Source organism: Camelus bactrianus, chromosome 22 (assembly GCF_048773025.1).
Source record: "Camelus bactrianus isolate YW-2024 breed Bactrian camel chromosome 22, ASM4877302v1, whole genome shotgun sequence".
Classification (NCBI taxonomy): domain Eukaryota; kingdom Metazoa; phylum Chordata; class Mammalia; order Artiodactyla; family Camelidae; genus Camelus; species Camelus bactrianus.
The window spans coordinates 335,100-347,802 of NC_133560.1; the positions used below are offsets into that span (position 1 = coordinate 335,100).

Genomic DNA, 12,703 nt, shown 5'->3' on the forward strand with positions numbered 1-12,703 from the left:
CTCAAATATGTGGAAGTATTTAATGTGTACTTCCTGATTTGTTACTCAGAATGTTAAAAGGACATTTACTCTCAAGGGTCAAGATTTAATAAAATTTACTGCTTCATCAAGGGCTTTCTAAAATAAAACTAGCTTAAAATAATTTCACTGAGGGTGCTGACAAGGAAGACTACAATGCGCACTTGCCTTTATTCGGGCTGAGGAGGCAGGAGGTTGGCCCACCATGGCTTCCAAGTCATCAGTGCAAATGAAAAAGGGAAAAGCTTCTCAGTATCACTGTGGAAACAGCTCTGACCTCACGGGCTCCTGAAGTCCCAGGCATCTCTGAGCATCCGCAGACTAAACTCTGAGAACCACTTCTCCAGAACAGTATGTGGCAAGTGGTGAAAACTCCGTAAATACTAGCCAGAAGAAGAATAGAACATCACTGTTGTCATGATTACTACCACTACCGGTGTCACCACCAGCGACCCCATCAAGGACACAGCGCCCACTACCAAGAAACTAAAGCTGATTGCTCTTGACAGCTTTTAAGGAAGCAGATCTTTGAAATTAGAACTCTCCATTTATATTAAAATGATTAACTATTGTTATTAATAGAACATGTACTTACAGATGAGATTCCCATTGTTAAACACTTACCCCTAGACAGATAGAAATGGAAGGAGAGAGCTAGGAAAGACAGAGGAAGAGAGGACTGGGGAGGAGGTCAGGTAGGAGCTGGGGGGGGGGGAGGCAGGAGGAAGGCAGGGGCAGAAGAGGATAGAGAAGAGGGCTGAGGCGGGGAGAGGGAGAGGAGTCACAGAGAGTGAACTGAGCAGCCAAGGGAAGGAAAACCTGGCCTGGGACCACTAGGCCAAGTGCAATAATGACCGCTTATGACAACACAATTCGCTGCTTTCAAACATAGCCCCCAGGCAACTGAAGTGGGGGCGGGGTAAAATACACCACTCAAACCTGCCTGTTTGGCATAGTGATTATTTTAGTCTGATTCTTTTTAAGAAACAGCAGATACAGGGAAAGCTCTGAAAACTGAGTAGAAGTTACCCTTTTATGAGAAACATTTATATTTACAAGGGAAGCCTCCATTTGTAAGGGTGCCTCCCTCTTTGTAACAGGAAGAGGAGAATGCTGCTGTATTTTTAGAAACTTATCAGTGGAGAAGGTGGTCTGCACCATACCTTTGTTTACTGAGCTTTTCCTGGTCACCTCTAATAACTTGACTCTCCACCCCAACATCTTCTGGTCTTTAGCTGAAGATGGGATTGAAGGTGGTGGCTTGAACCACCTTGGAGAGTCATTCCGTTTTCCTGGCTCTTTAGCATGTATACAGGAGGTATACATGTTATTAAACTTCTGTTTTTCTTCTGTGCATCTTGTTGGGCCCACTGATGTCCTTCAGAGTGCAACGACCCCCGTTCCTGGGCTCTCAGATGTCTGACATTCTTCGCGGAGCGTATTTCCCCTAACAAATAGCCCCAGGTAATGCCCACCTTATCAGAGTCATAGACCCCACCGCCCTTCACAGACCTAAACCTCTTTCCTCACCTACAACCAACCAGACTTGCTCACAAGCCCATCAGGCACCTTGTGACCCGACCTTATAAAAGACCCCGACATCCAGCCCTTGGGGCTCACACAGGCACCCCACGTCTGTGTGGCCCGCTGTTGTCTATGACACCGCCCCCTAATAAACTCCTTTCTATTCTTATACTTAATCTCTGGTAAATTCTTTTACCAACCCACGTCACCATGCCACCGACTGGCCGCCCACTGTAACACACAACACATCTGTCTTATATCAATTTAATTATTAGACCAGTCAAAGGACCTAGAAGGGTAGAAGGAAAATGTTTTCACCTCCACAGGACCCTCAACTGTAAGGGAGTTTTTTGAAAACCAGTCCTTTGGGAAGTCCAGATGTTACAGGAAGAAGCTAAAGGCGTACACGCAAAAGGTATCTGAAGATACCAAAACACACAGGTGTGCACGCACCCTCCCCTCCCCCGCCCCCCAAGGACACATCACTTTCAAAGACTTTACCTCTTGATGATTGAAGCGCACAGATGAGGAAGAGATCAGCCTTATACACAGATACATATGCATCTACTCTCACAACACCTTGTCCTTAGTACTTTCCTCTTGCTGAGGGCCAGCGAAAACCCCATCACAAACCAACACTAATCTCAAGTGGTGACTTTTAGCCTCCTCCTTGCATTTGTTCAAAATAGCTCAAAGCTCATTTCTGGCCGTTCCTTTCTTAAGAAACCGTAATGAACTGTCAGCACACCTATAGTTCATTGTCTCTGCTGTTTATTTCTTCTTATACGAATTTTGTTCTGTAAATTAGTCTTATATTTATACAGTGTTTCACCACCAAACTGTAAAGTTCATAATTTTGCAGAGAAAGAACTACATAAGTGGCAATGGTGAGTCACCTCTGGATCAGACAGGACTAAGTGTTCCAGGGTAAAGATGACTCCTCTCAGTTCTTCATCTCTGTCTCTCATGTACACAGATTCTCAGATCCCACCCATGAGTAGATACTCCAGGGGCGGGGAGGGGGGAGCCTAGTGATGCCTGTTTTAACAAGCCCTCCTGGTGTTCTGATAGTTTTGAGAATTGCAGCTACAGGCCAATAGCTTCATCCCATCACAGAAGATCACCTGCCTCTCAGGCTCTCACCAGCTTCAGGAAAGCAGAGATTCAGGGTAGATTGTGCCATAATGTTCAAAAGCAGCAAATATACAACTGTCAAACATAATGGTAGTTCAAAACCCCTTAGGATCTCTTATTTCTCTAGGACTCTGAGCATTAGTCCACTTAACGTCCTTATGGGGCCTTGGAAGAGCATCTGTTTTGGAGGGACCATGTGAATGTCAACAGTGGGAGTGATCAGACCGAAATAACAAAAAAGTCCCTTATTATTCTCCTGCTGGTTGGCCACAGAGCTGAGAATCTGCACTTGTAGCAAGCTCCTGCAGGAAGCTGCTGCTGCTGTCCAGACACCGCACTGTGGTAACTACTGGTCTTTTACAGGGGTGGGCAAAATTGTTCCATAAAGGGCCAGGCTGTAAACAGCTAAATATCTTAGATTTTGAAGGCCACATATGGCCTCCATTGCTGATTCTTCTTTCTTTTTTTTTTTTTAGCAACCCTTTAAAAATACAAAAACGATTCTTAGCTTAAGAGTTATTAAAAAAATATCAACAACAGGACTTTGCTGAGCTCTGGCATGCTGCAGAGAGGGGAGGTGCTTCCTGCTTCAGCTGCTGTCCTTCAAGGGCTGGATTCATACGCTGGATACTGAAAGAGATTTTCTACTTTAGATGGTTTCTCTCTCCACTGATCTATTCAGGTCTTCTTTCAATGTTCTTTAATATCATTTTAAAATTTTCTCTATAAAGGAAAAAAAGTTATATTTTTCTTCTATTAGATTACTAGGCAGTTTAGAGATTTTTTTTATGGCTATCACAAGCCAATAATGGCAAGACTGGCAAACCTTATAGCTCTTATTTTCCTTGCCATATTGATAACTAGGTTATTTTATAGCCTGTAGAATTATAGAAATAATAGTGGGGATCACTGGCTTTTTCCTGATTTTCTGGGAATTATTTTGAAGTTTCACAATTAAACATGACATTTCCTGTAGGTTTTTAAAAGGAACACTTGAGAGTTAAAGTTTACCTTGTTTGCTGGAAGTTTTGTTTGCTTTTCATAAAGCTGAATTATAGCCAGTGTGGTCTGTCTTTATTAAAATAAACATTTCCCTCATTTAATTTTGCTAGTGCATATATGTTTGTATTTGCTTAAACAAATAAGAAAAAAGAAACAGAAAGCAAATATGGCTAAAGAGGAAAGAGAAGAGAGTGAAGAGGCACAAGAGACAAGACGCTTCTCAATCTTTACTGTTTTATATAGTTACGATTGTTGAACTGTACCCATTCGAAAATTTCACTGAGAAGCATTTTGTTAACGTGGTAAATTCCTCTTCTACATTTTCTGACTACGAGTTATCTTTCCACGCCTGGGACTCACAAAAGTGCTTGGGCCTTAAGTGTACGTGTGCGCCTTTGTGATGGTAGAGAGAGTGGGAGACATCTGTCACTACCAGTTCAATTTCCTTAACAGTCATTGATCCATTTAGGTTTTATACTTCTCATTGAGACAATATTGGATGATTTTCCTTTTCTCCAGAAAGTTTTCCATTTCATCTAAGTTTTCTAAATTTTCTGTGATAAAGCTGATTATTGTATTTTTTTATGATTTTTAAAATCTCTCCCACATCAATAATTATACCTGCTTTCTGTTCCTAGTGTATGTCTTTGCTTTCTCCCTTTCTTCTTAATTAGTCATCTTAGGTTTGTCTGTTTCACAAGTCCTTTCAAAAAGCCAGCTTAGGTTTATTGCATCTACTATCTTTTCCCCATAAATCATGAATACCTGCTCTTATTTCCTTCTACTTTCTATGTATTTACTCATGTTCATTTTGTAGCCCTTGAATTGAATCTTTAGCTGATTTTTATTTGGGCCTCGTTTTTTAACAAATGAATATAAAACCACAGATACTCTCTTGCTTAGCTTTAAGTAATTTTTAATTTCCATTGTGAAATCCTCTTTAACCTACGGATTATTAAGCAGAAGGAAAATTTACACACACCCTCTGCCGGGAAGTTGTTAACCCATGGATTATTTAGAGGTGTTATTTTACTTTCCTAACAGTTGATTTGTTTTTGAGTACCTTTTTATTGTGACTTCTCATGTAGTTGCTTAAAATGGGGTGAGAACATGGTCTGTACGATTTAGTTGCTTTGGAATTTCCGAGACTTCCTTTATGATTTAATATGTGGTGAATGTCTGCAAAAGTTCCAAAAGCACAAATATATATTCTATCCATGTAAAGTTATGATATCACATTATATTCTCTATATCAGAAGCTTGATATTTTTAGATATGTGATAAGGACAAAAACTGATAAACTCTTAAGATCTTTTCCTCCTATTCTGATCATGACAGCTTTAAAAGGATGACCTTGAGAATGCTGGAGCAGAATTTAAGAAAATCCAAGTGTTTATCTATCTGTCAGTCTTCTAAAGGCTTCCTCTCTTGGGGGTAGTACTCACTAGTGACGAGGACTAATTTATGACCACCCACCACGTGTTAGCTCCAAAGAGAGCTAGGTATTGCAGATGCAAAGAATAAAGCCTGAGCTTTATTTTGATCCCTTAGGTGGTCCCTAATCTAGAGAGTTTATGTAAAATATCCAGGAGTGAAGTGACACTTTGAATGCCATTTTCTTTCCACCCTTCCTTTTCAGAGAGGGCAGTTGATAAGAACCATCCCTATTTTAAGTACCCTTTACCTACAGGTTCCTTTGGCTCACTGCTAATCTTCCTGCCATTGAAATTCTCCTCTCTGAGATCATCCATGATACTAACATGCCTGGTTCTCTGACTTCTCTAACCACTTTGTCTCCCTCAGCCTAATAAAATGAAGGCATTCCTCAAGGTTAATTCCTTAATTAAAAAAAAACACATTTTCAAAATTAAGAGGACCCCACCAAGGGAAAATCTAAAGGTTATACTTAAGATGAAACAATAATGGTCCTAGATACAAGATCTGAAACTCAGTAAGGAAAGATAAATAAAGATGCTAGTAAATATATGGTATGTAAACAAACACTAAGATATAAAACAACAATAATAAATTGGAGGGGTGAATATGGGGTGAATGTCAGTATTGCTGCACAAAAACACTATCTTTCAAGGATCAGAAAAGAGGAAACACTCCCCACGTATTTTATGAAGCCTGTATAATTTTGATGTCAAAGTCAAACAAGAAAAGTGTAAGAAAGGAAAATTATAGGCCAATTGGTGAATATAGATGCAAAACTTCTAAACAAAATACCGGCTGACTGCAGCAACATACATAAGAGCATAATAGCAAAATCTAGAAAGAACCCCAATTCCACCAATTAGTGTTTTCATTCCATGAACTACAACACAGCTATAAAAAGGAATCTTAAAAACCTGATAAACATAATCTGCTATATTAACAGATTAAAAGAGAAACACCAAGCGAACATAACAGATACAATATGTTCAACAAATGAAGAAAATGCATTTAGCAAAATTCAATCCTCAATTGTGATGGGAACAAAACAACAAACAAAACAAAAACCAAAACTACCAAATCAGGAATAGAAGGAAATGTCTTCATCGTGATAAAGAATATCTACAGAGATCGTGTTTGGGGCTGTCTTTCTAAGATCAGGAATAAGACAAGTAGGCTTTTGTTACTGCTTCAATTTAACAGTGTTCTAAAGGTTCCAGCTAGTGTAAAGTAAAAGCATTTCAAATTGTAAACATCGGCATGTTAGAAAATTATCGTTATTTCAGGTGATACTGTCTACATAGAAATCCCAAACTAATCTAGAGACAAATTATCACAATTAAGAACAGTTAGTAAGGTTTCTGAGTCCAATATTAATGCAAAAAAGTCAAATGTCCTTTCTGTTAACTAGCAACAATCATTTAGAAAATAAATTCTGAAGAGATACTGTTTAAACCACCACAAAAGAGAAAACCTATCAAGTGTCTGGAAATAAATTTAACAAAAGTGGGTTAACTTTATGGAGAAGATTACAAATCTTTCCATAAGGAAGAGCTCAGCAGATAGGTATACCAGGTTCTTAGATAGCAAGACTTAACCATGATAATGTCAAGTATCCCAAAACTGATCTTCTGATTTAATACGTTTCCACTCAAAATCCCTACGAGGCTTTTTTTTTTTTTTTTTTGCAAAAACATGATAAACTGGTTCTGTAATTTATATGGAGGAACAAAGGGCCAAGAAGAGCCTGAGGAAGTGATCTGCATAAGTGGAAACCAGATGACCCATAATGATATGAAGAAATGCTCAATCTCACTGGTACTCAAATGCAAATTAAAAGCTCAATGAGATATCACATCACCCCCATCAGATGGGCAAAAATTAAAAAAAAAAAAACAAACAATGCCCGACTTTAGGGTGTGGAAAAACAAAGACACTCAGAAACTGGTTAAAATAAAAATGGGTGCAATCACTTCGGGAGCTAGTTCAGCATCACCTAGTACAGCAGGGTAGGTGCCTATTCTATGACCCACCCATTTCACTGGTGGCTGCAAACCAGAGTAGTTCTCCAACTCCTTGGTCTTGGGACCCCTTTTACATTCTTAAAAATAACTGAGGACTCTAATGAGTTTCTATGAGTTATATTTACCAGTAGTTAGTTATTAGGTATTAAAACCGAGAAAATTTTTAAACATAAGGACACACAAGCACACGTTCCATCAGCTGTCAGAGCAACGATGACATCATCACATGCCACGTAACCTCTGGAAAACACTACTGTATGCTTGTGAGAGAATGACAGTGAAAAAGGAAAAGAGTTATATGAACAGTTTTGACCTTTCAAGATTCTTGAAATGCTCTCAAGGAACTATATAGTTCCTACACCAACTTGGAGAACCACTGCCCTAGAGAAAGTCTAGGCACCAGACATGTAGAAGAATGTTTATAGCAGCACTGTACCTAATCGCAAAATCTAGAAGGGACCCCAAATCCACCAACTGGTATTTTCATTCCCTGAACTACATACAACACAGCTATAAAATGGAATCGATTATGGTTATATTTGACAACATCAACGACTCTTGAGTAAGAGAAGCAAGGCGTGGAAAAATCTATTCAGCTTTTATTTCAAGTTCAAAAACAGTAAATTTAATAAAGTACTTGTGAGGAAGCTGTCATAGGTGATGAAGCTCATGAAAAGCAACAATGAGTAACAGCAACCGCAGGACAAGCGGCTGCCCGTGAATGGCAGGGATACCCAGAAAGTCCTATTTCTTTGGCTGAGTGGTGAGCACATGGCTGTTTATTTTATTCATGTTTTATACATTCTGTACATAAAAGATACTTCAAAATCAAGAAAAGAAGCCAAGACAAAACAAAAATTAAATGATTAGAAACAGTTATTGGATGAGAGAAAATTATTTAACTTAATGGCAATGGAAGAAACCACAAAGGAGTGAAATTCAAAAAATGAAAAATACCCAAGTGATTGATATAAACAAAAAAAGCCCAAACCAATTTTAAAAGCCATACTAATGAAAAAAAATTAACTACAAATGGAAGTAAACATATGAAAAGAAGCTGACTCTCACTAGCAATCAAATGTAAACTAACACAAAGAAGCACGAGTTAAGAACTGAATATTAAGTGGTAATGGAAAACGTTGTTTACTTCATAATATGCGGAGATAAGATCACGTCAATAAAAATGCAACACATAAAACTACATACAGAACAGTCTTTTAACTACTTTTTTTAATGTATAGGAAAAAAGCATCCACTGTTAGAAGAGCTACCTCTGGATGATATGCTTCTGGGGGATTCTCCGGCCTATTTTTTGGTATCACCCACATTTATTTAAATGAATTCATATACTTGTAGAGTCAGGAAACAAACCTAAAATAACAAAACCCACAAACCTTTCAGTTGCTCTTCAAACTCACTAAACAAAGCACAGTCGCACCTCTTTGGTGTCCAAGGCTCGGGACACTATGTTGCCACTGTTTGTAGCCCGGTGTGCCTACCCTCCTTAGGGCTCATCAGTGGACTTCCCATGGCTTCCCGAACACGCCCTGTACCTTATCACTTCAGCGCCTCAGGCAGGACTGTTTGATCTGCCTGGATCACATTCTCTCCCTGGCCGAGTTCTACCATATCCCCAAGTTCTTGAGAAACACCACATTTTCTCTGAAGTTTTTTCTAACTCCGTGCTAACCCAGTCATCCCAACGAGATATGACTTTTCCTCGTCTTTGACTCCTACAGAAGTGATTTTAGCACTTTTATTCCTCTTGACGCAACTTGCCTTTACTTTAGTAGTTAGCTCTGTTTTTAAGCATGTTAGATCAGTCTTTATTTATTTCACGGAGGTACTGGGGATTGAACCCAGGACCCCCTGCATGCTAAGCATGTGCTCTACCAGTGCGCTGTAATTCCCGCCCCCGGGAGTTGGCTCTGTTTCAAGGCCTCTACTAGATTGTAGTAGTTCAGGAAGGGGCTCTATCCTTCTTCTGCTCTTTCTCTAATATTGACACACTGCTTCCCAGAATTAAGCATGTAGTATGTATGTGAGGAACTGAATCAATTATTGTCACAAGGGATTAGTCTCTTGCTTTGGCCACAAGAAAGAGGAAGAGAGAAAGGGAAATGTTTCTCATCTGAGACTCAGCATGAAATTTCTCACAGAAACAATGCTAGAAAAAAAAGACCATTAGTAGTGCATGCAACAATTATGGACTAAGATTTTCTTCTTTTTGCAGCTACAAATCTATCTGTGATTGGTTACTTAATTTCTGTGGAAACAAAAACATGCTTAGAATTCCCAAGAACCTACCTCCAAAAGAGATTTTGGAGTACAGCCAGTGTGTAAAGTGATACACTTGCAGATGATACATGTGTTCCCTTAGGAAAAACCACCGTTTCCTTAGGCCTACCCTAAGCCTCTTCTGAAACAAAACATCATTAATGACAATAGAAAGGATGAAATGAAAGACAGAGGAAGAAGGAAAGTGGACGTTCCTTTCCCATGCAAGTCTTTATATTAATTAAATTCCTATTTGCCATGGCTATGCTGATAACGCACCTACATACATTCACACACATCCAGGGGTGACAGAGCCCTCCCTATACTTAATGCCAGACAGTGCTTTACTTGGAAATAGCACTGCTCTTCATGAGACATATTGTTAGGGCTGCTCTTTGCCAGATTTGGGTGGGGGAGGGGTGATGGTTAGGACAGCTCTTAATACAGCCTGGGACTCATCTCCATATGTGTGTATTTAAGCATTGCTATTTTCAGTCAAGGACTATGCAGTGAGAACTGTGCTAGGTACAGAGGTGAGTCAGACCCTGCCCTCAGTGCTCACAGGTTGCCCCAGACTCATGTGCTCTACTGGAGGAAATGAACACTAAGTCAACAAATGAAGGACATAATTACAGATTATGGTAAGAGCTGTAAAGGAGGCGAGATGGGGAGGCTGTCTAATAATCGGCAAAGGCCTCTCAGATACATTTAAACCAAGATGGAAAAGAAAAGAAGAAGCTAGCCACGCTCACTACCTGTAAAGAGCCTTCCAGGCAGAGAGAAGGGGAAAGATCCTGAGATGGAAAGAGCCTCAGTCCGTCTGAAGAACATAAAAGCAGCAGTGGGGCTGGTCATATTTTTCAAACTGTGGGTCAGTGGGTCACGTCTGGAGGTTGTGATGTCACTTTTGTGGGTCACTGTATCAGGGAGTCACAGGCTTTTAGCCTGAGCACTCTTTAATGAACTTGTGCTTCAGTTCTGTGTGTACTAGATTATGTAGAATATGTTTCTTACTGTGGGCAGTGGTGAAATCTGCACTAAGCAACAAGAGCAGGACCAGATGAGGATGGGGGTGGGGGCACAAGCTAGGACAGACATGGCCTTGCACTGTAGGCCACCATAAAGAACTGGGATTTTGATTGTAAACACAGTGTAAAGGTACTGAAGGGTTTCAAGTTGGGGAGTGCCACGATCTAATTAGACACACTGGTGTTGCCAAAAGATCCCCACAGTGAAATTCAGAAGACCTGACCACCAGCCCAGGTCTAGCCACTAACACCATGGAGTTTGAGCAAATCATTTAATCTCTCTAGATGTTACTTTCTTCATTGTAGAAACAAGAAGGTTGGACCAAGATGACCTTTAAGATCTTATCTGTTGCTGAACTTCTATGACTATATTCTACCTCTTCTGTTGGGCATAAGTAAATGACTATTGGGGAGCACTAGCTCGTTAGGTCAAGTTCTGGGTTATTTCTTAAAATGTTATTAACCATGTAGCTATGAGTGACATTTCTATGGAAAGTAATGTTACAATTCTTTCTCTACTGGAACCGGCTACATTATTAGAAATGAGATCTCTGGGCTAAAAGTGAATCAAGTGCTTCTGCAACTCTCTGGTACAAAGTATGAGATGTGAAGAAAATTGACAGGGAGGGATGAAAAGATTTACTGACCAGGTTATTTGGAACAGATTTCCTTATTTGTTCTAGGTCATCAACTGACATATAATCTCGGGCAGTCTAAAGGTGCCGGGAACCTCTGCTGAGCACTAAAGTCAAGATGTGGAACCTGAACTCTTTACAGTCACCACAATGACTACTGAGGCAAAATATCCATTGAGAGCCTACTAGATGCTAACCCCATGCTACACAGTTTGATATATACTTTTTCATTTACTCCTCTTAACCTAATTCTTTGAATTTCACAGACATGGAACCAGGGGCTCAGAAGACACAAGCAAGATATTAAGTGGCAGGGTCAGGGTTTGACTATTTATTCCCTATTTATAATAAATTATCCTGCATGCTTTTCGAAATTACTGTACAAGAATTCAACCATCAGTTAAATATTGGACAACTCAAGTATCTGTGACACCTGGAAACAGAATGGTCACTCAACAAAACAATTCTGTACTCACAGGACTTTGCAAAGTACCATGTGGGATGAAAAGATAAGAACTTGTTCCAGCCTACTTCGTGGGTAGCAGGCTGGGTTCTCTGAAGTGGAATTAGGCAAAACAGCCAAGGAATTTGGATCCCCTATTAAGCAGACGTGAATAGTATTAAGGCAGTTTCCAGGTTCATGTTCTTGATTGTTGCTGGTGAAAGGTCAGCAGGAGAGCTGTGGACTGGACACTATCACCTGTGCCAAGGGCCTAACAAGTGTCCCTGCAAGTTCTATAAACTCGAGATGTGAGAAACACCAATTTCCAACTTACATTAACCCTTAGAAAACAATGGACGCGTTACTTGTCCAAGTGGAGCCGTGTGCGTGCCACATTATAGAGCGGAAAACCTTGGAAACGTAGAGGGTACGGTCCCCGTGAGAATCGAAATGGTCCTTAATTCCTTTCACAGAGACACCGGCAAACACCCCAGCAAAGTTGGGGACGCTCACTGCACACCTGCCTCAACACCGAGAATGCGGTACCCACCTGTCACATACTCAGCTTCGAACCTCCGTCGCGTGTCAGAGATGAGCTTGGCTTTATTCTGGGCTTGATACTAGAAGGAAGACACGAAGGGACGCTTAAACACTACGCTCACCACCTCACTTCCCCTCAGCCCAGCCCACCTGCACCTGAGTGCGCGGCCCCCAGGCCTCAGAGGCAGCTTCGGGGTCCGGGCTGGGGGGCCCGGCAGCGGTGCGGTCGGCTCCTCACCTCTGCCATGGTCGCTGTCGTGGACGTGATTGCGCTTGCACTCGCCACTTCCACAGCTGCAGACCGAGTATCTCACCACCAGCCAAGGCGGCCCCGAGGTAAAGAGGGAAGGGCGGGACGTAGAGGTGGTCGCGTGACAACGGAAGGCGGGCGGAAGCGTCGCCGCGTCGACCAATCCGATGCGGCCGCCTGGTTCCGGAGGCAGGACCGGGCCCTCGCCCTAGCTTTCCAGTCGCTTCCCGTTCGGGCCCCGCCCCCTGACGTCCCCTGCACTGCGGGTCCGCCCCCACCAGCCGGGGGATCGCGGGCGCTTCCCTCGCGGAGCTCCGCCCGTGCGAGCTCCGCCTGCTATTCGCTTTCACAACAATCCCCGGAGGCCACGCCTCTTCAGCCTTCCTTGGCAACCG

The 12,703-nt window shown here is 41.4% G+C and overlaps 1 long non-coding RNA gene across 1 annotated transcript; it reads right to left on the minus strand.

Annotated features, from left to right (window-relative positions):
* Positions 1–413: 413 nt before the first annotated feature.
* Positions 414–12,577, minus strand: LOC141574618 (uncharacterized). The gene is made up of 3 exons (XR_012501500.1): positions 12,297–12,577; positions 12,069–12,138; positions 414–3,399 (listed from the first exon to the last, which is right to left on the minus strand). It is a non-coding gene; the product is annotated as an uncharacterized LOC141574618 (long non-coding RNA).
* Between the last annotated feature and the right edge of the window lie 126 nt (positions 12,578–12,703).